We start from the raw sequence: 27,300 nt of genomic DNA on the forward strand, positions 1-27,300 counted from the left end.
TGTTATCCCAGGATAACTGGGACTAGAAAAGACCTTCTAAATCTATTTACAGGGGGGAGCCAGAATCTCAAAGTTTTATGATTTTATCTTGAAAAGGTGAAAATTAGTAAGAAGTCATTTTCTATTCAAACATATTAATTCTAGTCACCAGAACTCTGTTGTCATTCTTAGACCTAACAAAGACTCAATCATATCATTGTTTCCTAGGCAATACTTCACTTGGCAGTCAAGGTATGTTGTACTAACATTGTAGTGGCACAAATTTACAAAGAGGAAGGAGAGTGAGAATTACTCATCTTCCTGTATTGCCCAGATTGGGAGAAAGGAACAAAAGGTGGAGGGAAAAGGGCTTAGGGAAAGGGATGAGTAGGGTGAGAGAAAAGCACGTTGGATATGTCTCTGTAATCCAATTTTGTCTCCCATGCAGTGTGGTGGCTAAGACATTCACAGAGTGAGATCCTGTGGCGACATCGCCACTGGCAGAATAAGAAATATCTGAGAAGAAGAAAATTGTGCCTATTCTTCTTACTCCCTTCATGATCTATGTTACTAGGATTTAAGAGAGAGATGAGATTAGGAGCAAGGCGAAGGGGAAACACTCTCTGTCAAGACAAGAACCTACACCTTTCATCTTTCCTTTATCTGCCAGGCTGAGGACAGCAAGCCTTCCAAATCCATCCTCCTGGTGCTTGTAACCCGCAGCCTTTGTGCTGAGCTCTCTCCTATTCACAGCACCTTGCAGGGTCCTGGAGGCTTGAATTAAGATGCTGCTGGTGGATGATGGATGTCTCCAGTCAGCTCTTCCACCCTGGCTCTTGGCTGAAAACTTGCCACTCCCTTGCTTATGGTGCAGACATGAGAACATGCCCTGTGAGGTTTTAGGAATCTTTAATATGGTGCAGGGATTAACGAATCACCCACATCAAACTCAAACATCTGCAGGCTGCTCTGCCTGCTCTCCTGTCATTCCAGATTTCAAGTTCTTCCAACAACAGTGGTGGGGTTGGGGCAAGGGAAGAACTCTGGAGTCAGAAAGACCTGTCCTTAAATTCGAGATCTGCTGCTTCCTAGCAATATGACCGTGGACGAGTTATTTGCCCCCTTTGAGGCTCAGTTTCCTCATCTGTCAAATGAGTATAAGGAAACATCACAGCAGGGTTATTGTGAGGAGGAAACAGGCAATTTAGGTAAAGCCTGTGATGTATTAACTGACTTTCAATCAAGTGAACTCCATTTCACACTCCTGCATACACATACACGCGCACACACACACATGTGCACACACACACACACACACACACACACACACACACACACCCTTCCTTACAGAGTATTCTGGGCCTCCTAAATTTTGAGTATTCTATTACAATTTGGTCAGATTTTGAAGGTGTGGAAATAAGAGGAAGGATGAGGATTTTACTACTTTCCCTCTCCATTTTGGGGCCAGGAGAGAGAGGCAGAAGGACTTTGTGTGAGAAAAAGCTGCAAATCTCTAGAAAGGGACTCAGGACAAGAGAACACTGTCCCTGACCAGGAATTTATCAGCTAACTTGGAGTTGCATCAGTCATATTGCAACATTCTCAGCAAAACAGGAAAGTCCACAGTGCACATGGCATGGGTCCATAATTTGGAGGGTGAGGGGTGAGTCATAGATGAAGGTGTCTATCATTTTATAAAATCACAGCCAGCAATCCAGTGATGCCCTCCCACCCACCGTGCCAACATCTATTCCTTCCTCCTTGTCCATACTGCTGAGGTAGTTCTAAGGCAACATCAGATTTTCTTAAAGTTCAGGTAAGTTTCTCAAAGAACTCTAACTGAGTCAAATGCATCCACCCGCCACTCATTTCTAAATAAAACTCTTGAAATGACCCGGACTCACCTCGTAGCTGCCTAATTCCACGGTGCAGGAATCAGAGAGATATCTATCTATATATTTTAGACCTTGGGCAATTTTAATATTAAAGTTTTTCCTGTTATCTTCCATCTTTTAAAAATATTTCCCTCTGATATTAATACAAGAAATGGAAAGCAATAGAAGAGTTTATCACTGATGTCAAAAGACAAAGTTTTTAAACCTATTCTTTTCCTAGGAAAAATTTTCTATTATGGATAGCCTAAATGTTGTCTGATCTCTGGTTTCCAAGTCATCTGACAAAATATTCCCAAGCTCACATCAAGATTTTATAAATGACACTAAAGGACATTGTACATGTCAAGTTAGGGATGGATCAGACTGGAAACATTTCTCTAGTGGCGACATCCAGTGATTCTCCTGGGTAGTCACACTATTAAAAAGGTCTTCCTAAATAATTCTTCCATAAGGTAAGCAACTGTTAGACCCACTAAGTCCTGCTTCTTTCTGTTTTTAGTTTCTTTCTTTCCCTTTTTCAAATTTTCAGCATTTCCCATCAAACTCTACCTACTAAGTTAGAAGTCATTCATGGACAAAACCTGCTGGTATTTAAGAGAAACTTGAAATGACTCCTTTCTTTCTGTGGCCTTGAAATAGGCACCCCTCCCCTAGAGGAATTAAGTACTCACTCTGATAGTCTTAGGTGGACGCGAACTTCCAGGGCCCAGGGAGGATTCTGTGTCTTGCTCTCCTCTCCAAATCTCAGTGATTTTGCCACAAGTGCTCACAATCTGCTTTTGCCTTGGGGTGAGGCAGGAGACAGTGGGGTGAGGAGGAGGAGGGAGTTCCAGCAAAAGCCGTGGAAGATCACGGGCGGCCTTCCGGCCAGCAGAGCATCTCCTCCTTGGCTGTGTGCCTTCTGAACACAGATTAGTCATTAACGATCCTTTCCCTGCTAAATGATATAAACATAGAAAGGAACCTTGGGAGAGCTTCAAGGTTCCCAGGGCAAACTCCCACAGCCCAAGGAAAGTGAACGTGACAGCTGAGGAGCCTTGAACCTTGCCTTTTACTTCTCCTCAGGCTGCTTTTTAGGGTCCGGGGTACCCAGATTTCTGTAAACATCACCTAAAACTGAATGGTCCTTCCTCCTCTCAACCCCTCTAATTTCCTTCAGGGGACTGAAGTTAGAAACTCAGCCTTCTGGACCCTTCCCTCTCCCAGGGCTCCTGGATCAAATAATAACAGATTGGAGTGGATTGTGTCTTTGGAATGTCTCTTATTTCCAACTTACCTTGTTCTACTATTTTGGACCTACCACAGCTTCTGTCGCGAAGAACCACTTTGGCTCCATAACTCCTTTCTCTTCTCTTCCCTGACCTTCCCCCCTTTCTGTTTTCTACCAGACTTGAGTGCAGGCCTTCCACTAAATTCCACCAGTTTCCCAAATTGCTTCTCAGTGTAAGATGTGCACCCTGGTCAGACGCCTCCTCATTTTCCACAACTTTGGTCAAGACATTAATCCCCTCTGAGTCTCAGTTTCCTCATCTGTACAATGGAAAGAGTAACTGTCTCTTGGGCTATGTTGAAAATTACATGCATAATTGAAAATATGTAAAATGTTGAGAAAAATGTCTAGGATATAGAAAGCACCCCCCAAAAAAAATATTTAGCCATTATTATTTTTCTGTTATCAATTGCACAAATATTATCTGCCGACTGTGTAGCCAACACTGTTTTCCTATTCACAAATCCCCAAAGGATTGCCATTGCCTAAAATATCAACTTAAAATGCTGATGTTTAGAACACCCCCTCCCGGAAATCTAGCCTTACTAATATCTTCTTATATCTTGTCTCTTCAATAGACTTTAGGTTTTTATTGAAGAGACAAGATATTCAATAGACCTCCAACTATTGCCCACCTGGAGTAAGCTCTCCTGCCTCAATGCTTTTGCACAAGCTCTTCCTTTCACTAAATTACTTTTCTTTCAGTTCTCCCACATATGCTGAGGTCTCTCTAATGTCAACCTTCTCTCTCACCTGCCCCTACTCTGCCCAGCAAACTTCCCTCACCCTGTATTCCTCTCATTGCCTCTTACCTCCTTTGACCCAGTATATTAGTTACTTATTTACAACCTTAGCAAAAACAAAATTTTTAGAGGACAGTAGCAGACTTACCATTGTTTCGATCCCTGGGCTTAGCATAGTGCCTCTCATGGGAAAAGCATTGCATAACTGTTTGTTAACTGAATCAATGAATGAACTTGAAAAAAAACTTTTCAAAGTTCTGTGCTGCACATGGGTATGAATGTTTGTGTGTGTGTGTGTGTATGTGTGTGTGCACGTGCTAGTGCTCCCCATTGTAAAGTTAGTGGAAGGCCTACACTCAAGTCTGTTAGGAATGCTATAGTTTACTTATTAAATAGCACAAGCAGTTCCTACAGGCTCACTCCCAAACCCCATGGGCTCTGGATACACTAAGGCACACCTACCCCTTATCACAAGGAGGAAGGAAACCCAGTCCATCTGAAGAGTCTCTGCAAGGCACTCACGGCATTCTGAGCTCTAGGCTGCCCCCAGCAACTCCTAGGTGACTCCCAGTCCAGTTCTTCTTGGATGGCAAGAGTCTGAGTTGTGATTTCATTCACTCCAGCAGCAACGGGAGGTGATGACTGAGAACACAGATGCTGGAGCTTATTACTTGAGTTCAAGTCCCAGCTAGACCGCTTACAAGCTATGTGACTTTAGGTTTTTATTGAACATATATCTATGTCTGTTTCCTCTTCTGTAAATTGGAGATAAAATTACTACTTATTTCATGATGTTCTTGTAAGGATTAAATGAATTAATCAAAGCAAACTGTTGTACTATAGAGTATTTGGTGCACAGAAATGCTAGAAAAGCACTAGCTATTATTATTCTCTCTGGGAATTTCTGGCTGATCATTATATTTCCCAACTAAACTAGATCTGAAGGTTCTCAGGTATGTGAAGAATGAAAGTTATTGAGGAGAAAAGGGAGAATCTCAAGGAAAAGAAAAGGCAGCAGCAAAGGCTCCAAGGCAAAATGGTAGCTTGAAGAATCCCATGAAGCAAAGAGAAGGTCAGTGTTTTTTAACTAAGAGGGTGGAGAAAACATGAAAAAAATATCTATCTGTAGGGTAGGTGGGGGCAGTGGTGAGCTGGAAAATGTTCAATAGCCAGCTGTCAGAGAGAGGGTACACACACACACACACACAGACACTCAGTCTCCTGTTTAAACATGTGTAACTCATGTTTTACAAAAAAAATAGCCAAATATACAACTTTTATGTATTATAAATGCTATGTAGCCAATTTCATTGATTTTTGCTGAACCCTTGTATTGGCAGCCAACCTATAAAGTTAATCACGTTTTTTTTTTTTTTTAATTTTTTTTAATAGAGGCATGTTTTATTTATTTATTTATTTGTTTGTTTGTATGTTTGTTTATACATGCACTGGGTATAGTCAGAAGCGCGGGAGGGTGAGAGAATTCACCAGAGCCAGAGCGGGGAGCAGAGCAGGCAGAAGGACCGAAGTACACTGCTGAGGGGAGCAGCGGGCGGCAGGAGAGGTCTGCGCGCCATGCGGGACCCTCCTCCGGTGGCCGGGGAGCAGCCGGGGATCGAACCGGCACTGCAGAGGCTGCGGGCAGCTTTGCCACCCAGCGCTCAACCGCTGCGCCACCGGGGAGGCCCTTAATCACGTTTTAACAAGAGGAATTGCATCCCAGTAAGTTAATTCTTTCCCCAACATATTTACTATCATGAACATATATGTATGTCATCTACTGTTAAACTGTTAATCTTGTGCCAATTATGTTCATTAAAATGAACCTTCTTTCAGCTCCAACACATACGTTGGACATTCACTCAGCAGTAATAGGAGTAGCTTCTTGAATCAAATTGTGTTTTTGAATATTGGAGGAACATTTCTTCAATACTTTTTGTGCTCTTCACAGGTTAACAGCTATAAACTTAACATACTTTTAGGTTTAATCTCTATTATTAACATTTCCTCCATCACTTAGACCAGAGGTCAACAAACTTTTCCTCTAAAGGGGCAAAAAAAGTAAATGTTTTAGGCTTTGAGGGCCATAGCTGCTGTGTCTCATATTAAACCTTTTAAAAATATAAGACCTCTTATTAGCCTGTACAAAATTATCCATGATCAATTTTGTCTGCTTTACCTTGTCAACTCCTTAGACCAGTAAGGAACAATCTTTCCCTGCTCCCTCCAGGGAGTTAACTGGAAATATCTGGAGACAGTTGTCATTGTTATAGCTTAGAAGAACTGTTACTGGTCCCTACCAGGTGAAGGCCAGGGACACTGCCAAATTTATCTCCACTACAAAGAATTACCTGGTCCTAAATAAGTAGCAGTGCTGAGGCTGAGAAAAACTGCCTTAAACAATCAACAATTAATTGAGTCCCAATTTGTAGATTTTGCTCATTTCCATGGTGTAAATATTCTCAGCATGGCCAATTTCAAACTATGATGTCACTTAACCGAGAGCTGTGGAGAGGATAAAGTTGCACACTACTTAGTATTTCTATCATACAGTTATAATAGATGAAAATAACCATATGAATAATTATCAGATATAGACAAATAATTTGGAGATTATGAGTTTTGAGTACTTGTTACCTTTGTTCTTAAAATTTATTTAATTACAAGTTTATATTATTTAATTATTGATAGAGGCTATGTTTAATTCCCAAAATTTTAACAATTGGCTCTCCTGAGTCAGGACATGGCAGCTCGGCATGCCCCCAGGGGAATGAGGGTTTCTTCCATTTAGTCTCTAGCAGTTAGGGGCGAGGATGTATTATCTATCCTTTACAAATGTGAAAACTAAGACCAAGAGTGTCAGTGACTCATCAAAGTAACAAAACTGGACTTTAAACTTAAAGTTCATTTTCTCCAAAGCTGATACATTTTCTCTTATACTTTATTCCACTACCAACCAGGCAAAGTGAGAGTAAAATATTTATTACATAAAATGCTTATCAGTACTGTAATATTTTGATTGACTGCTGAATAGAGATGAAGGAGGAATCATTAGCATATTGTTAGTGATCAACACTGGCTTTTCTGCTTCATACCTAATATGGCATCATTCTACCAAAACCAAAACTTACAGAAATTATTTTTTTATTAATGGTTTGACTTTTCCCCCAGGATTCTTTCTTTTTTAATTGAAAAATCCCACCTCTCACCCAAAAGATCCTGGAGCAAATGGGAACACTTTGAATGCGATTGCCCTATGAATCTCTATCCCAATGCTAACGGGTAGGCCTATCCAAAGTGTCTGCAGGAGTCCTTATCCTACAGTCTTTTTTTTTTTTTTTTTAAGATTTATTTATTTATTTATTTATTTATACATGCACTGGGTACAGTCAGAAGCGCGGGAGGGTGAGAGAATTCACCAGAGCCAGAGCCGGGAGCAGAACAGGCAGAATGACGAAGTACACTGCTGAGGGGAGCAGCGGGCGGCAGGAGAGGTCTGCACGCCATGTGGGACCCTCCTCCGGTGGCCGGGGAGCAGCCAGGGATTGAACCGGCGCTGCAGAGGCTGCGGGCAGCTTCGGAACCCAGCGCTCAACCGCTGCGCCACCAGGGAGGCCCCTTATCCTACAGTCTTGAGTAATTTTTTTTCTGGTCAGACACTGCAACCTTCAAAAGCTGTGCTGTCAGAATTAGAAAAACTGCCAACACCTTGTGCTCCATGGCAGATTCCCTTCCATGGCAGTGGTGAAAGCCTGGCATTAGGGTCTGAGCCAGAGTTCAAGTTCTGACTTTGACCTTGAGCAAGTCAATCTCTGGGTCTTCTCTCTCCAAAATAGTAATGGGAAAAGAATTCCTAACTCATAGAGTTACTGTGAAAATCTATATGAAATACCACATGAAAATGCATGGTAAAAAAAAAAAGACAGCAAAGGAAAGCAACTAGTAGATTATTCCACCAGATGTGCAATCTCCCAGAAGCTAGAGGCCCTATGGGAATCTGACCCATCTTTGCTATCAGCAATTTTTAACTGACTCATTGAAGTTACCAGGTCTACATTGCAGAGAAAACCCCCTGGAGAAGGTGAAGAACATAATTCTGCTCATTGGTATTTATCCAATGTATGCAAAACCACTAATTTGGAGGGATATATGCCCTCCAATATTCACTGCAGCCCTATTTGCAATAGCCAAGTTATGGAAACAATCTAAGTGTTCTATGACAGAAAAGTAGATTAAGAAGATGTGGTATATATACATAATGGAATACTATTCAGCTATAAAAAAGATAAACTCTTGCCCTCTTGTGACAACATGGATGGAACTGGAGGGAATTATGCAAAGTGAAAAAAGCCAGAAGGAGAAAGACAAATACTAGATGATATCACTCATAAGTGAACTATGGAGAAACAAAACAAACGAACTGACAAAACTAAACCAAAACAAAACTGAGAAATGTGACTGCAGAACAGAGGCTAGTAGAGGTACAGAGAGGGTGTGGGAACAAGTGGGAGGGAGCCCAGTGGTGTATAGTAAAGAAATGCTCTTTGGTGGTGGTTGTGGCATGCTGATACACCTGAGGAGGTATGAGCCTACTTCTTTGAGTCATAAGCGAGCTGTAAACCAATGTTCATCAGTAATAAAATAAAAATAAAATAAAATTTAGTGGCTCATGACCAGCATTTGTTTGCTTTCAATGAAATAGCATATTTTTTTCAAGTAGTATAGCAAATATTTACTTTTGGGCCTCCCTGGTGGAGCAGCGGGTTGAGCGCAGCGCTGTGAAGCTGTCTTCAGCCTCTGCAGTGCCAGTTCTATTCCCAGCCAGATAGGGAGAATCCCACATGGCGAAGCAGACCTCTCCTGCCTTACCTACTGCTCCCCTCAGCAGTATTTTCTGTCCATCTGCCTGTTCTGCTGCCCGCTCTGTCTCTGGTGAATCCTCTCACCCTCCCACGACTCTGGCCTGTACCCCAGCTCTTGGATAAATAAAAATCAATCTTTAAAAAAAATATTTACTTTTTAAATAGAAAGGTAAGCACCAACTAATGCAGCTCTGTTTCACTTATACATGCATGTTGATGAGACCTAGATTTCAATATAACACAGTTATAAGAAGACAGTATAGAAGACGTTTGAAAAGTACTGGTTAGTCAAAGCATCACTGATCAGGGCTCAGGAGTTTGGATTCTGGGTTTAATTTGGTGGGAGGAAAGTCAGGCAAATAGGAAAAAGGAGACACACCCTTTTTACCTTCCCTGGTAGAAAATGTTATTGGTGGAAATGTAATAGATCTCTCAAAGCTGCACTAAAGAAGCTACTAAAATATGTAACATGTCATGGTTTTATAATGGGGGGAGTTACAAATTTCAGGGCCTGATAAGGAATCTGCACCTCTCGTCTCTGCATATTTTACTTGCACTGTCTATAGTTAAAGGTCTGGGTCTGCTCCTTCCCAGCTGTGTGTTGGAATTTAACTCAATCTCGGTCTCATTTTCCCCACTGTAAGATGAGGATGTTCAACCACATGATACCTAAGCTGCCTTATACTTCACAGTCCCAGAGGTATGGTGGCGAGATCAGCTATGCTGTGCTGACCCATGGTAGTTTCCAGCAATTCAGTAACAGGGCTGCTTCATGAGCATATGGCTGCTGAGTCACACACAGTGTTTGATGTAATATGCTCTCTGTCGTTCTTTGGAAAGTCTTCATTCTTCGACAAAGATCCTCTTGTTTTATTTTCCACTGAATCTCACGAATTATCTAGTTGGGCCAGCCTATTAATTCAGGCAATGTGAAGTCTTCCTGATGGGAAAGTAGAATTATTTCCTTCAACACTGTTAAGCACTGAAGTATGGACTCTCAAAATCAGTGGACAAAGTTGCTGAGAGGATTTATGATACACATCATTTCAAAAGTCTGCTGTGCATTAGAATAACACGTAAGGGAAGCTGTTTAGAACTTTTGTTCTGCCCAAGGCTTGTGTTCAATTGTTCCGGCCCAGCTGGAGTGGATTGTCCAAACTGCATTCAACTCTTGTTAAAAACAGTCTTAAAATAGGATGACCCATTTAGTGCCATGTGCCGCTGTACACATGGGTTAATTGGATGTGAAACATTCCCAGCAGGTTCTCAATAAAAGACATAATAGGAAGATGAAGGTCAATGTTGAACCTGAGTCCTGCATTGCATCCAACTTGCATTTAAAACTCCATGGTTGATGAAAAAGATGAATAGATAGAACAAGGACCACATGTGGGGATGTGGCCCATTTTATATTTGGGAAGGCCCCCACCTGCTTAGCAAATTGAGCTGATGGCTCACTGGTAAGTTAACTCTTTGTGAAGACAAAGTCACTTGTCATCAGGAAAGTATATTTTCAGAACTTAACATCGGTGGTAATAAGACAGCACTACACTAGGCCTGTTGTGCTTTAGGGGCTGCATATAGGTTATGACAATGGGCCAGATTACAAATAATGAAAATCATAATGCTGGGCTCCTTACAAGTGAGTCTGAAACAGAGGCATCAACCAGGTGCTTAAAACATCAGCCCTTGACACAGAGAACAAGCCTTTATGAAGCATCCATGACCCAAAGACTCTGTGCACCCTCTGCAGAATTTCCTAATTAGACACAGCCCCCACGAGTGTCATCTTACCTCTGTGTCCCCACAGCATCCACGCTCACCCCTCTAAAAGCACTTTTTATTCTTCGCTATAATTGTTTACTTTTCTCATTGTCTCTAGCAGACCTCTCCTGTCCCGCCCGCTGCTCCCCTCAGCAATGTATTTCAGTCAATCCACCTGTTCTGTTCCCCACTCTGTCTCTGGTGAATCCTCTCACCCCACCCCACCCCCACTTCTGGCCTGCACCCCAGCTCTTGTATGCATAAATAAATAAATCTTTAAAAGACAATAAAATAAAGTGCTGTATCTTTGAAAAATAAAACATTCAATAGCAAATTAATTTTTAAATGAATTATATGATATATGCATGAAGATTTTGAGGCAGAAAGTCAAGAGAGCTAAGGAAAGACAGAAACAATACACACTTGGCCAGCTGTTTGAGTCTAGGCTCTCCATGAGCATGAAAGCTGAACTTTGAGCAGAGCCTTAAAGTTGGAGAAGACAATTGTGAGGGCTATTTGGATAGTGGGGGGAGGGCGTCCAGTGGGAGGAGCAGAGGGAAGGCCACCAGGACAAATTTCACACCAAGCGAAGCAAAGGGAGCCATACGTGCCCTCCACTGTTTAGAAGCTGATGCACGGGACTCTGAGGTCTGGGTGCAGAGAAGCCCAGGAGGGACTGAGGGGCACCTCGAGGCTGAAGGCAGATTAGAAGTCAGCACAGAAGAATCCATTTCAGAGAAATGCAAGAACATAACCAGAAGCGCCTGAAGCTCGTGTGCCCACATCCAGCACTGTCGCAGGAGTGAAGCTCTGCAACCATCCTCAAAGGACCAGGCAAGAAACAAAGAAGTAATTGAAGGGTTGAGGGAAAATAGGGCCATCAGAAAATGGTTCAGGGAGCCGAGATCGTTGCTTCTGACGGAGGACAATTACTGTCCCCTACTTGAGACGTGTCGTTGTCAGTGGGATGGTGACCAGCTGTTCTCTGTGCATCAGAGACAAAGAGGGAAAAGCCTTTGACTGCAACATGAGCAATGTAAATTAGATGCAGAGAAAATCTTTCCATCAAGAAAAAATCAAGTCTCTGAACACTGAAGGAACAAAATCTGAGGGAAGGTGGGGTATCGCTGTGCCTCCCTCTAAATTAGACTTGATCGTGCAGAAATCAACCTGGGTTTGAATTACTCATTTCTGTATCCCATACATTCGTACCCCTAAAGAGCTGTGACTCTATACCTGAATCACATACAGTATTAGTAAACCAATGTCACCTCCACAAAAAATAATACACTTTAATAAAAAAAAAACAACTTAAAAGTCACCACTCTATGCAGGTAGACAAATTTGCTCATTTCCTTTCCTTACACACACTTACACTCGCACAACCCTGAGAAGAAAACAGAACTATAGAAAAAGACCTTCTGGAAGAGGCTAAGAATTTTAGAGATCCAGACGGAGAGGAATATGGTACCAATACCATCATCTTCCAAACATAAATCAGAATAGAACAGTGACCTGTAACACCAGTAAAAAGAAATCCAATAAAATTTAGATTTTTTCTTTGAACAATAAAAAGATTTTTATATCAATTCTTTTAAAAGTTTCTGTGTGTGTGTGTGTGTGTGTGTGCGCGCCTGAGTCTGCACATTACTGGAATCCTCATTGACTGTTTATTCTGTCTTTGGGATTATCTAGCACTTAGTGTTGGAGAGGGAAAATATACCCAAGTGGGGAAAGTGGACAGTTAGTGAGAATTCACACCCTACTCAGTCTTGGATAGTGGGGAGGGCTTCCAAGGGAATGTCTTTAAGGGGTTTCTAGAAAGTTTGGGCTCTAGAACAAGGGTGCCAAGCCTTGCCAAAGCTCCAAGTACACTGATCTTTGTAGCACAGAGTCCGCTGAGCTGCAAGGCCCCTGCAGGTGGGACAATGGGCAGCTATGATTGGTGTCCCAAGGTTGCCAAAGTTTTGACTATAAAAAAATCTTGACACAACACAGGGCAGAGCCCCAGCTCATAACCAAGGGGTAGAGTCTGACTGACTCTGCTGGACCAGAGGAGAAACTTGGCTCGTGTGGGAGATTTAGTTTCTTGCCAATATAGCAAAACAGAAACTAGAATGATTTTTCACACTCTTGAGTTTCTGACATGAGGTTTAAAACCTGCTCTCTCTTAAGCCTGACACTTCAATGTAGCTTTGCAGTTGTAGTTGAAATCTTCCTTCTTGGACCACACAGCCCAAGGCTTTTGAGAAAACTCAAAAGCCTACCACACTAGACAATTTTCTCCTCTGGTCCAGCAGAGTCAGTCAGACTCTACCCCTTGGTTATGAGCTGGTGTCTCACAATCAGCATTAAGGCATTTGCTGAAAGTGAGCTGAAATCTAGACCAACTTCTGGGGTTTTGCTTCAGAAATAAACTCTTACTTTTGCAAAGATTCATCATCATCTGTTGTATCAGGAGTTTACAAGACAAGGTGATACTTTGGGGAGACACATCTCACAACAGAATGATAAATTATTTCTGACATGAGATGCTGTCAACCCAGCCCCTCATTCCTGTCTCTAGGCAAAGGAAGGGAGCATGTCTGTATCAGATTTTGGGATCAAATATCATGGGTGAGGCTGAAAAGAGTGACTGCTTTGTTATTTTAACAAAGCCCATTTTCTGAGCATTGTTCCTCCCTGCCACTGCACTTATCACAGAGAATCAGATTATCATCAGAACAAGACCCAGCAGTATTTGATAAAGAAAAATAGATCATTACTCATCGGGTTTTAATTACTAGGTTTAATTTTGTCCATGCCATCTCCTTTCATTTTCTTCTTCTGAAGAAAATTCTTGGAAGTTTCATTCTTTCTAATTTTGTTATCTCCTATCTATGAGTATTAAATACCTGGTTTATTAACATTTTTTCTTAAATGAATCCAAAAATTCAGTTCTAATCATCAGTCTGTATGAATCACTTCGATACTATCTGCTGTGTGAATCCATAGCCAATGGTCGAATACACTAATTGTGGGCTTCTGCATTAATGGAGAGTTTAATGCATGGCTCTTTAGCAAAATACTAAACCATTTATCTGCAAATGTGGGGTTCCCTGGGCTTGACTGCTGAGTGCGCTGATTGAAAAGCAAAGCTACTTAGTATCTATGTGGTAAAATGAGCCAAATGTATTTACAGCAACCACATCTAAACTCTTTTTCCTTCATGGAAGTAATGTGGGTTTATAACATTATATGATCTAGGGGAATAAGGTGACACTTCCTGAGTCACATGACATCACTTCACCCCCACCATCCAAGCACCTATACTCCTTTACGTAGAGACTTGTATCCTCTCCCTTTCTTGCTCAAACCCTCATCCTCCCTCTCCGTCTAGTAGCCTCAATTCCACAGTCATATATTAAGGGTTTATATTGTCAGTTACGTTGTGTTCACTTTTGTCTGTTTTTTCTATATTCCACATATGAGTGAAATCATTTGGTTTTTGCCTTTCTCCTCTGACTTCTCTTAGTATAATTCCCTGAAGTTCTACCCATGATGTTGCAAACGGTGAGAGTTCACCTTGTTTGATAGTTAAGTAGTGATCCATTTTGTGTCTAGACCACATCTTAATCCACCCATCTGTCGATGGCCATTTAGGTTGTTTCCATAACTTGACTATTTTAAGTAGTACTGCAGTGAACACAGAAATGCATATGTTGCTTTAAATTCATGATTCTGTATTCTTCATGTAGATACCTAGGAGTAGAATTCCTGGGTCATATGGTAGATCTATTTTTAATAGTTTGAGGAACTTCCACACTGCTCTCCACAGAGAGTGGATCAGTCTCCATTCCCCGACAGTGGGAGGATTCTTTTTTTCCTACATCCTCACTATCTCTTGCTGTTTCCGATTTTTGCTTTCATTTTTTTTTAATATGGGCCAATCCCATAGAGGGAAGGTGGTATCTCATTTGATTTGGACTTGAATTTTGCTGATAATAAGTGCACATCTAAAATCGAATATTATGGGCCTCCCTGGTGGCGCAGCAGTTGAGCGCTGGGTTGCAAAGCTGCCTGCAGCCTCTGCAGCGCAGGTTCGATCCCCGGCTGCTCCCCAGCCACCAGAGGAGGGTCCCACATGGCCCGCAGACCTCTCCTGCCGCCCGCTGCTCCCCTCAGCAGTGCACTTCGGTCCTTCTGCCTGCTCTGCTCCCCACTCTGGCTCTGGTGAATTCTCTCACCCTCCCGCGCTTCTGACTGTACCCAGTGCTTGTATGTATGTATAAATAAATAAATGAATGATTGAATGAATGAATCTTTTTAAAAAATAAATAAAAAATAAAATCGAATATTATAATCATATCTGGAGTTCATCTCCTGCCAGAGATATAAAAGGAAATAAGATCTAGAAGGAGATTACAAAAATCTAACTTATCTTTAGCAATAGCAGTAAAAAAAAAAGCATTTGAATATACAAACCAGATCAGGGAGATGGTAGAGAGGAATGAATTTCTTCAAAAATAGAAAAACTCACCCTCACATAAAATGCTATATTAAAAGATTATATTACAGTATAATATTACATTATTTTCTCAGATGCAGTGAATTAGAATTTCTGAATTAGAATTCTTGATGCATAGTGTGATGAGAATGAATGTGATTATGGACATAATCGATCTCCACTAATTCATTCATTCATTCAACATATTTATTGGGCCTCCGATCAGCCCAAAGGGCTGGGAATACAACGCAGACAAGATTTCTATTTTTGTGAAGCATATTATTTAATTAAACTCCAAACCTAGTTCATATAAAACAACATGAAAAAGTATATAAAAGTAAAAAGCAGGGCCTCCCCTGGTGGCACAGTAGTTGAGCGCTGGGCTGCGAAGCTGCCTGCAGCTTCTGCAGTGCCGGTTCGATCCCCGGCCGCCACGGAGGGTGCCACATGGCGCGACAGACCTCTCCTGCTGCGCCCGTCAGCAGTGTATTTCGTCAGTCTGCCTGCTCTGCTCCCCACTCTGGCTCTGGTGAATTCTCTCACCCTCCTGCACTTCTGACTGTACCCAGTGCTTGTATAAATGAATAGATAAATCTTTAAAAAAAAAAAAAAAGTAAAAAAGAAACTAAAAATATTGTGGCAATTCTTACTCTAATCCTGCATGGTTGCTAATAGATGAATCAAAGAAAAGTAGATAGTAACCATTGTACTTGTTATGTTTTGACCTGCCATTTTACTCATTATCACTCTAAGGCAAACAAAAACTTTCCAAAGTAGATCGTATTCTCTCTTTATAACTGAAGAAGCTGAAGTACTTGCCTAAAGTCAAAGACTAGGAAGTCCAAGTAGTGGGTTCTGAGCCAGAGCTGTCCAATCAGACTTTCAATACAGGGTTTTTTCTCCAACCTGCAAGTCAGAATCATCATATTAGCATGACAGAAAAAGATCTACCTAGTATGCATAGAAATGCTTTATTTAGATTTATCATCACTTTTTTAAAGACCACTAGAAAACAAGTAACTTTTATAAATGATCACTTTTGTTTCTTCTAAATAACACAGCCGAAGATATCATTGATGTTACCTCTGATTAAAGTCTAACAAAAACATTATGTGAGGCTTATATGAATTCTTACATTAGATATATGAATAGACACTAACATATTTCTCTTTCTGTTCTAGCTTCCAGGAACTTCTAACTTTAAAATATCTGATTTTAGTTTAATTCAGTCATTTGTCCACTCAACAAACTTTCATGGAAAATGATTACTTTAGTGTGATTATCTTGTCTGGGATTCAAAGGGCTTTTGATTTTCACATTTTTATTGTAACTGCTTTTCTGCTATGTTTATTATAATTATTTTCATATGTGTTTGGGGAAGCAATGAGGAGAGGAGTATAACATGTAAACAATAAATAGACAAATAAAGAGGTTTATTTTTAAAATGCTGGTATCTGAGACAACTATAGCATAGGAACTAAGAGCATGCGGCTTGAAGTCTCATAGATTCAAACCTCAGTTCTGTTCCAACTGCAGAATAACCAAACAAACTACACTTTTGGAGTCTCAGTTTTCCCATCTGTGAAATGGGGTTAAGAATTCCCACATAAGATGTTTATAAGGGTTATATAAGATAAAGTATAGAACGCATCAAGCATTGTCCAGCGCATAGCTAAGTATTTAATAGGCTCTGCTTGTGATTAAAGCAGGTAAATATATAACAAACAATTCCACCCATTAATACCCAGTCTCTGAGGTCAGTTGTGTTCAGTTGCCATGGAAAATAAATGGACATTTTTAAAACCTCAACATTTAAATTAATATTAAACTGTTTCCCTTTGGTCCTCTCCAAGATTCTCGGCACTGTTCCATCCTCCCTGGTTTTTGAGCCCTCTTGTCTAATTATAAACTAAATTCTGGCTTGTTAGCAGGAAAGATTTTCTCAGGCTCTGTTCTGTAAACAATACCAGAGAAATCACAGATGCTTTGAAAACTGGGAGGGCTTTCTCAGTCTGCAGTTTTTTTCATCTTAAAGACCCCACAAATGACTCTGACTTTAAAGGTTTTGCATTTACTAACAAGCATAGCACATTAATCTTTCCTCTTCATTAGCTGCATGACACTGTCTTATCATTGTTAACTTCTACATCAGCCTCACTCACAGTAAACTCCTGGAAGGCTGGCAATATATCTCATTCCACATCATCCCCTATTCCTAGCCAAGTGGTAGGCATCCAGTAGGTGCTCAATAAATTACTCTATCAACTTTATTCCTGTTCCTTTTCTCCTCAATAAACTTTTTCTTTCTCTAAAAAAATTTAAAAAATAAATTATCAAGGAGTGAACCAATCAATTAGAGGAAAGCTACATGAGGTCAACGGCCCTATCTAGTGTACTCTATTCTCTTTCATAGCACCTGTCAGGGAGAATGAATAAGTGAATGAATGAATGCATTTCATTTGGTTTAGTCAACTTAAGATAAAAACAATTTTTAAACATTTAAACCAACTTTTAAGATAAGCTGAAAATATTAATTTTTTTAAAACCCCAGAGTCAGTTCTTAGATACATTTCAAAGCCAGACCTAGCATTGAAGAGCCGGAGCTTTTTTGTGACTGTATTCACCAGCATTCTCAAACGAATTTTAAGTTCACAGTGTTCTAGCGTGGACTTTGGATGTTGCATTTTCTCAGTGGAAGGGAAGTTTGGGGAGAAAGGGGTGAATGAAGTCACCCAGGATCAGTCAGAGTGTAACAATCTCTGCATCTGGAGCCTGCTTTGTGTTCTTTCTAGAACCCTGGCATATTTAGAAGATTGTAAGAGGTCCACCAGGGGGGTGTTCACTGTGAACACCCAGGAGACTCTTGGGAAATCACTTTTCCAAAATTGGGGTAAAGGGCAACAAGCCAGTGGAAAACTGAGGGTGATTCTCAGTATTCCACTAGTGGGATGTGCACTTTCTCAAGTGATGTCTCAATCCTGCATGATTTTGGCTCACACATCAAATGCCTTCCCAGATTCACACACACCCAGGCGCAAGACCCAGCCCCACACAACCTTTCCTCCTGTAGCAGACTTGACAAAGGTTGGGAAAGTCCAGACATCCATCAAATAACTTGGTGACCCTCCCTCCCTCCTCTTTATGGGAAGTGTCTTCATTGACCACAGCAGAGAAACAGCCAAACTCCCTTATTTTACCTTCTCTTTCAAGTCTTCACCCTGCTGCTTAGATTCTCATACCCAAATGACTGAAGGCTATTTCTCTAAACAAGACACTTGCCTCTCTAGGAAGCATCTCGTACCAGCATTCAAGAATGATTTTTTCCCCTTTGTGCAGAGATTCCTAATTGGTTCCCAGTATCCATTCTCCTTTTATGTACTTAGAATTAGAACTCATGAGTTTTAGCAGAACACCAGAATAAAGACAATCTTTTGCCTCCTTGCTGGCAGGTGTAGCCCTGGGATATGAGCACAACTGATATGAACAATTCACTAATCACGACTGTACAAGGAAAGAACATGCTGTCCTCTTTCTCTGTCCCTCCTTCCTTTTGCATGGAAGGTGCACAGGGACAAGGATGCTGGAAGAAGCACCTTGGCCCAGAAGAGGCTGTATGCACCGAATGACAGAGCAACAAATTAGAAAGAGTGCGAACCGTGCCACAACGGAGCTGCTGTTTCAGTCCTATTTATGCTCACATTATTATGTGAGAGAAAAACAGGCTTTTCCCTTGTTTATGCTATTTTTATTTTGGCTCCTTGTGACAGCCATTCAAATTTTATCCTGCTATTCTACTTCTTTACACAGGTATTGGCAAACAGCAGCAGCATCAATAAATACTGTGACAGGCATTCTAATCAGATTATCCATTAGAGTAAGTCCCCTTGATCGCCTTTCTATTGCTTTTTGAGTTTCCTTTTTCATGGAGAATCATTCTACAGACTCTTATCAAAATAGAGATGGGCAGATTTTTATTATTTAAGGTCATAAATAAAGATTTTCTTTATCACATCTTCTATGCAATGGGATTTTTTAAACCATGCTTCTGAATTTAACTTTAACTTTGTATTTTAAAATTTTCTATTCAAATTTTATCAAGTTATAATTTTTTATTTCCTTCAGATTTTTTCTCCTTTCAAATGTTTTTAGTATGACATTTTCAAGCATACAAATAGAAAAGCTTTGCTTAAAAAAAAACCTAAGAAATCATTAACCGATTAAATTCAAGAAACCTTAAGTTTTTGTCATATTTAATCTCATTTCAAGAAAATAAAGCCTTCTGTATAGAACTTAAACACTTGAATATTAATTCCTTTGTCTCCTAATTAAATCCTTTCCTACTTGAAGTCATAAAAATATTTTTCAATATTTTGTTTAAGTAATTTTATAAAGTTTTGCTTTTCAAATATGCATCTTTAATCCACAGAGAAGTAAATACAAATTTAAATGTTTTCATTCTGGGAAAACCAAATTATAACTTTTATGACATTTGACGGTTTGTTGAAAGAAAAAAAAGTGATCACATTTTGAAAAAGCAGAAATGACATCCAAAAGTATCCATAAAGATATCAGAGGTAGCTGAAAGGATACTTTCATATGTATTTTTTCTTCCTTTTTTGTCACCTAAATGTAATTTTAAGAGTATTTTTTTCCATCACTTTCTCATGCAGCAAATGATCCTTAGTTTATGTCTGGAGCTCAGTGATGCACCACCCCAGGTTTGCTCCCCTCACAGACATCCCTGCCTTGGCCACTTGCCTTTCTTCCCAGGCTGGAGCACTCCCAAAGATGGCTCACATTCCAGCTGCTGCCACCATCACCTCATATCCTAACATCTCCAATTTTCTCAGACCCCCTTGGGATGAGGCCTGGATTTAGGCATGGACTCTTCTGCAACAGCTGCCTGGGAACTGAAACACGTCTAGCGGGGAGGCGAACCCTGACTGACCCTCACAGAGTCTGTTTCCCCAGTCAATGGTTGCCCAAGAGGACTGAGTAACACAGATGCCAAGCCAGGAAAACTCGATGCTCTCAATGCTTTCACCTATGAGCCAGAAGATGCCAACAAGTTGCCATAAAGAGGACAGGAGATGTCCTCTTTAACTAGTAAGGCTTTCTTGAGTAGGTGTGCCTGAGCTTGGCAATACCCAACTTGAGTTGCTTTCCCTTCTTCTCTGCCTTATTCCCTTTCCCCATCCTTCTTGCATCCTCAGGGTTGCACCTTCTTCTCCAATAAGCATTGGCATATAAGTTTTGCTTCATACTCTCTTTTTTAAGATTTGCTGTATTTATTTATGCATACAACAACTGGGGTGCAGGCCAGAGGTGTGGGGGTGAGAGGATTCACCAGAGACAGAGTGGGGAGCAGGACAGGTGGATCTACTGAAATACACTGCTGAGGGGAGCAGCAGGCAAGACAGGAGAGGTCTGCTGCGCTATGTGGGTCACCTCCCTGGCTGGGGATCAAACACATGCCACAGTGTTTGGCAAAAGCTTGATAACACTAAGATTTTAACCTCTGGGCCACTAGGGAAGCCCTGCTTCATGCTCTCTTTTCTAAGGATCCTACACTAAGAGAGTTTGCTTTGATTTTAAGGCGTATGTTATGCATTAGTAACTAAAATTCATAGATTGTTTAAATGTAACTCAAAACTGTTCATTTACTGTCTTCAATTACAAATCTAATTCAACTATTTGGCCAAAGATAAGGTGGGAAACAGGAGCCATAGGTTTTTATTTAAGTTAAGGATTTTTAAAATTCTGGGTCCTTTATTTTTTTCTATCCCATTATCCCAATCAAGAATTAATTTGATGTCATTTATTGATAGATACAGAGAACATCTTCAAACTCCTTGCTTAAGAATTTCCTATGGGTTTGGGTCATGAAATTCACTTGGCCCTGAAAAAATAATTGCTTGTCATCATGAAGCTAAGCTGATGAATAATTCTGACAACACCACACAACAAATTAGTGAACTGGCCAAATTCAGATTTCTCTACGAGCTACTGTTTTTGCCAAGTTTTTAATTGTGAGTGGATGTGATAAGTTTATCCCTCTCCCTTCATTTAGAATAAATATTTGTAGATTCATTGACATTACACTATCCATATAATGCATTCATTCTTTCATTGGGCTACTGGTGGTTTTAGGGGACCATACTCTGCTGGGCCATAGCAAAAAAATGAGGTCAGGACATACTTTGTGTGCGATAACAGTGCAATTTTAGAAATGTCCAAGGTAAACTAATTGAGCATAAGGAAGAGAACAGAGCATGGGAAATTGCTCTGAAGTGAGATAGAGTTGCTATTTAATGTTGAGCTCTGCACTCAGAAACTGTGAGAAATTAAACGAGCTGCTTACACTTTCTGAAACTCCGTTTTCTCCCTGCCATATGGGGAAAGATATAATATCATCTCTACTGGGTTGGTCTGAGGACTCAATTATGTCTGCAAAGAGCTAACACAGTGCCTAATTTATAGTACATTTTGATAACTAAAAACCGAGTGAAAATATTATAGATGGTCTTTCATGTTGGAAAAGATTGTTGATGCTAAATGGCTATTGACGTTATGAAAATATCCACCCAAGCAGCCATTCGTTTCTTCAATTTGTATAGAATGTCTTTCTTTGGATAAGATTTCTCTCATGTGGACAAGTCTGTCCATTTTTTCTCTTTATGGCAACTTTATGTTCTGCTTAGGAAAGTGTTTCATTTTCAACATTTAATTGTCCTTTTTTCCCCTAATATTTTCTTAATTAATATATGCAATTAATTTAGACTTAGTGTTAGATCATAACCTTTTGTTTTTCCAAAACAATATCCAATAATTATATTTTTCAATATGTTTTGGCAAGACAGTTTAACCATAGAGTAAATTCCATAAATGTGACTTTGTTTCTAAACCTTGTCTTCTGTTTCATTGATCAAAGTAGCTATTTCCTCACAAAGTACTATATTATTTTTTAAAAATTTAAAAGTATTATATTATTTTAATTTATTTTAATTAGCATTGCTTTATAGTATATGTTGCTCTCTGGTGAGGCAAAAAAAATTCTTTTTAGCCTTTTTTAAAATATTTTTTATTTATACCAATTTTTTAATTAGATAAACTAAGAGTTAACTTATTAGATTTCCTTTTAAAAATCCAGTCACAGTTGTTCTGGGGCTTAAATTGACTTGATATTTTTATGAAATTCAGCTTTCCAATGCAGTTGTGTTTATTTATAACATCCTTTGTATTTTTTAAAAGAGCTTCCTGTATATTTCTTGTTAGTTTTATTCATATTTTTATAGGTTTTATTACTATTTCTACTGCTAAGATAAGCAGAAGCTTTAAATTTTCTACTTGGTCATCACTGGTATGTAGGAAAGCTATGGTTTCTAGCTTCTTGTGTGATCATATATGTAATCATATTAATTTCCATAGTAGTCTTACTAGTTTTTCCCTTTTCTGACTTTTAAAAACAGCACAGACTTTGCCAAAAATGACAATTCTGTCTTTTCTACTCAAATATTTTTACTTCCTTCTTTTTCTCAGTAAATTATATTTTCAGCCCTCCAGTAGAATGTTGAGCTACAGCAGTGAATAGTCTTCATCTTGTTTCCTGACACTAGCAGGGATTTTGCTGATGGTTCACCATCACATGTAATGATTTTTTCCTAACTCTAGTTTTGCTAAGAGACTTTCTCATGGACAAGCATTGAATTTCATGAAATGCTTTTCCAGGGTCTATATACTTCCTTCTGTTCATAAGCAGCTTTCTGAATACTGAAGCTTCCTTGTATTCCTGGGGTAAACCCTACTTTGCTGTGATAATTATTTCTTCATTGCTGAATTTAGTAGGCTGATGTTTAAGATGTCTTTTATCCACTCATAAGTGGGGGGCCAGGAGGGCATACATATTCTTTTGTCTCTCAACACCAAGCCCATTTTCCAAGCTTTGATTTGTGATCCTGGGGTCGGAGTCCTGCAAACCACATTTCTTCTTTGCCAACTGACTTCTTATTAGGTTCTGACTAACAATGGAGACTGCAAGGCCAGAAGAGGAAGAAGGGATTTGCTCCTTCCTGACAGCTTGTGCTCATCTTCCCATCTGCTTCCCTTTCCTGTGTGAGTATCTCGGCAACGCTTCTTCACTGGACAGCAGCAGGGCCTCCCATAGCAACAGCAGAATCCAGGTTGTGGCTTCACCAAGGCTTGCAAAAGCAGCTTCAACATGCTCCATTACCCTCTCCCGACCCTTTCAGAAACAACAGTACAGGCTGGACAGCAGCCTCGCTCCAGAGACCTGTTCCAGTTCAGGGAAACTTACCCCAAAACATCTATTTTTATTCAATTCAACTTCTTCCTTTCATTCCTTCAGGTCTTGCAATAGAAGCCACTTTGTATAGCTGCTATATCTGTGATACCTTAGAATTTCTTTATTACATGGGTAACAACTTTACATCTAATTATCAATTCTTTCTATTATTTAATCACTTTTTCAATAACTGGCAAAGTATCTGTCTCCTGACTGGGCCTTTATTGGACACTGTCCTTGTCTGGCTGTGGTAATCAGGGTCTGTTTGAGTGAGTTAGGAAGCTTTCTGTGTTTTTGCATCTGTTCCTTGAAGGTCAGTAAAACTCTCCTGTAGGGCCTCCCTGGTGGCCTAGTGGTTAAGTCTCAGCACTATCAGTGCTATGGCCTGAGTTCAATCCCTGGCCAGGGAGCTAACCCACATGGCTCAGCAGACATCTCCTGTCTTGCCCACTGTTCCCCTCAGCAGTGTATTTCAGTAGATCCACCTGTTCTGCTCACCACCCTGTCTCTGGTGAATCCTCTCACCCACCATACCTCTGGCCTACACCCCTGTTCTTGTGTGCATAAATAAATCAATCTGAAAAAATACTCTCTTGTAGATACTTTTGGGCCTGGTGCCTTTTAACAGGTATGTATTAAAATTAATTTTCAATATCTTTTCTGAATATCAGTCTCTTCAATTTTTCTATATCTTCTTGAGTTGATTTTGGCAGTCTATGTTTTCCAAGAAAACCTCCATTTCAACTCTATTTTGAAGGTTGTTCCTATTAAGCAATGTAAAGTATTCTATTAAAGTTTTCTTAAAATTTTACTATCATTCATATTCTAATTTGTCTGGTTATCAAGTTTTATGTTCAAAATTTAATTCTTCCAGACCTTTGAAAATGTGGTCCACCATCTTACCGTGTTCTGCCAATGAGACATCTGTTACTACTCAGCTTCTCTTTGTTTTGTAGAGAAAGCTTTCCTTTCTGCTTTCTTTTTTCTCCCTCTGAAGAAGTTCTCTAATTTTTTTCTTTATTCCTCTAGAGTAAAGAATTTTGACCTGGATTTTGTTGCTTTCACTTTGCTTGTGATTCCCTAAATTCTTCCAATATAAGGCCATGTGTCTATTCATTTCTAGAATTTTTTTCTATTGCTTTGGTAATCTTTGATTTTTTTCCTTTCTCTGTTTGGAAGTTTTATCAGATAAATATAGGAGCAGTTTCCACTTCTAAACCAAGGGAGTAACAGAGACTAAATCTATGTTCTTGCCTTAGACAACTAGAAAAATGGACAAAATATATTAAATGATGGATTTTAGAGATGTGATAATAAAGCTGGGATTATGTAAAAGTGAAACAAATGAGGTGAGTGTTACAGTTGCCCTTGCTTACTGTCAGGAGGTAGTTTGCAGGCCACAGTGCAGTAAAACTACCAGCAGAACTCCTGGGACTACTGCTGAGTTGAGGAGATAGAAGTCAGAGTTTGGGGAAGTATCACTGTTCAGCCAGGCAGACTGACAAAAATTAGAAATTGTAACCACACTTTCTGTTTACAAGACTCTGGGAAACAGGCACATTCATACATGCTGGTGGGAATATAAACTGATAACCCTCTTCTAGAAGGAAATTTGGCAATCTGTTACACAGCTACGTATATTCTTGTTCTGATTCAGCAACCTCATTTCATGAAATCTTCAATAAACATAGATATTTATGTACTGGTATAATGAATAACCATATGAATATATATTTAATTATATTCAAATATATATAGATGATTCTTTGCATCATTGTTGACAACTGCAAAATAGTAAACAACCTGAATGTCCAAATAGGAGACTGCATCTATACAACAGAGTGTTATGCTGTTATAAAAAAAAAAAATGAGGAATATGTTTATGATCTGAGTGGGAGTAACCCCCAGGGTATATTGTAAACAGAAAAAAAAAAGCAAATTACAAAAAGCCTTTGTCATATGGTATCCTTCCTGTAAGAAAGAGGGATAAATAAAATGTATACATGATTCTGTTCATTATGCAAAAGAACTGTAGGAAGGGTAAGTCAGAAACTAATGTGATCATTACCTATAAGGAGTGGATGGGAAAGAGGTAGAAAGGATGGGAGGATATGTAGTAGGGATATGAAAGGATATGTAGTAGGGAGGAAGAGGGTTTCTGAATCTACCTTTTGGCTAGGTTTGACTCTTAGAATCATGATAATGTGTCATGTGCCAAAAATTAATAGTCAACTAGTATTAGCTGAAATAAAAACATTGACAAGCAAATCTAACCATATTATATGTGTGTAATATAGCCACACTTACTGCATCCTGCAAAGTCAGAGTCCACATCACAGACAAGGAGTCACTATTCAAGCCTAAGTTTCCCTCAGAGCCAGAGACCTACCTGTTCTCTGCTTTTCCATGCCTGCCCACCTGAAGCTCTCCAGAGGTTGTCCCAGGACTGTTATTGTCATCATCCTAAGTGACAGCCTCAGTTAGCAGTTGGAGAAGCTGTAAAGTTAGGAAAATGTTCATTATTTAGAGATGTGGCTCTTAGTTTCAGAAATGCCTACTGCTGGGCCCAGAACTACCCTGCCATAGTGAGTGAGGGTAGAGAATGAAAGAATCTGCCAAAGGGTTGGTGGAAAAGAAAATTCTTCTCTTCTGAAAGAAGGGGCACTATACCGAATGAAAAGATACCCTAATCATCAGTTTCTAGGTGGCTTTCAAATGCTCATGCTCATTAACACAGGTTAATTATAGTTCGCCTTTTCAGTTTAATCAAAGGAGAGAAGTAGGGATGCGTTTTAAAAGCCTGGTGAGAAACTGAATAAATGAGCACTTAAATGACTCACAGTCGGGGACCTTAAACTCTCAGTTTCTTGTCATTTGTTAGGTTTCATTCATTCTCAGCATTGCGCTGAGAAATGATAAATGCAAGTCATTTTTTAAATTTTTTTAAATATTTAAAAAAAAATCAACTTACTGATTTCATGGTAACAATTTCTCACCAGCATCCCATCAAAATATTTATATACAAAGATGGCAGCATTGTTTCGCAACACAAAAAAAATACACAAATTTTTCAACAACAGAGAAATGGCTAAAACCACTGTTACTATTATTATACTGTGGTATATCTTACATCTATCAAAAGTATTTTCCAAGATCATTTCATGATGCCACAAAATACTCAGAATATTAGAAAACAACGCTACGTGAAATTTTATATGCATTACACTAGCTGCTGACAGAAAATGTTGAGTATCAGTAGCTCAAAGCTGCTTTCATTCTCAGTTTTTTAAACAGTAGGAGAAGGAATACATAGCAGGCGTTCACCCTTTCCCTTCGTTTTGGTCATTCTGGTGACTTGACTGGAAGATGGCGGTTTAGAAAGCATGGAGTTGTTCCCTTGGTCACATACATGCCAATCTACAAGAAAGGTGATACTGTAGCCTCCGAGGGGATGGGCACTCTTCAAAAAGGAACAGCCCACACATGTTACCATGGTAACACTGGGAGAGTCTATAATTACCCAGCATGCAGTTGGCATTGTGGTAAACAAGTAAAGGGCAAGATTCTGGCCAAGAGAATTCATGTCCCTATTCAGCATAGTAAGCACTCTAAGAACTAACCAAGAAAAAATGATCAGAAAATAAGGAATCCAAAGAGAAAGGTACTTGAGTTCAGCTGAAGGGCCAACCTGTTCTACACAGAAGTACATTTTGGGAGAACGCATGAAAGGAATCTGAGCTGCTGGACCCCATTCCTTATGAATTCATGGCATGACAGGCATAAAGAAAAAAAAAAAACAACTCTGGACTATTTAAGAAAAAAGGATAAATGTATGTTTTGTACCTCTAAAGTGATTTTTTTCAATTAAAAAACCTAGAACAATTAACAAGAAAGAAAAAATGTCTAGCTGGAAGCACTCTAAATATTGACAAGGGTTATCTCTAGTAGTATAAACCACCAGTAATTGTTGTTTCCTTACTTGTATTTAAGATAGTTTCC

At 39.7% G+C, this 27,300-nt stretch overlaps 1 protein-coding gene across 5 annotated transcripts in view; it reads right to left on the reverse strand.

Annotated features, from left to right (window-relative positions):
• NR1H4 (nuclear receptor subfamily 1 group H member 4) overlaps positions 1–25,729 on the reverse strand; it is an 85,497-nt gene extending 59,768 nt beyond the window's left edge. For 4 of the 5 annotated variants that reach the window (XM_054696106.1, XM_037513793.2, XM_037513794.2 and 1 more), the window contains exons 1-2: positions 4,350–4,368; positions 2,546–2,811 (exon numbers count right to left, since the gene is read on the reverse strand). The gene's annotated coding sequence lies outside the window, so the exon portion shown is untranslated. Of the gene's footprint in view, positions 1–2,545; positions 2,812–4,349; positions 4,369–25,719 lie in introns of those variants that run through there. The other variant, XM_037513795.2, reaches the window with a different exon arrangement.
• Positions 25,730–27,300: the final 1,571 nt, after the last annotated feature.

This window comes from Talpa occidentalis, unplaced genomic scaffold (genome assembly GCF_014898055.3).
Source record: "Talpa occidentalis isolate TD23 unplaced genomic scaffold, MPIMG_talOcc4v2.1 talOcc4.16, whole genome shotgun sequence".
NCBI lineage: Eukaryota > Metazoa > Chordata > Mammalia > Eulipotyphla > Talpidae > Talpa > Talpa occidentalis.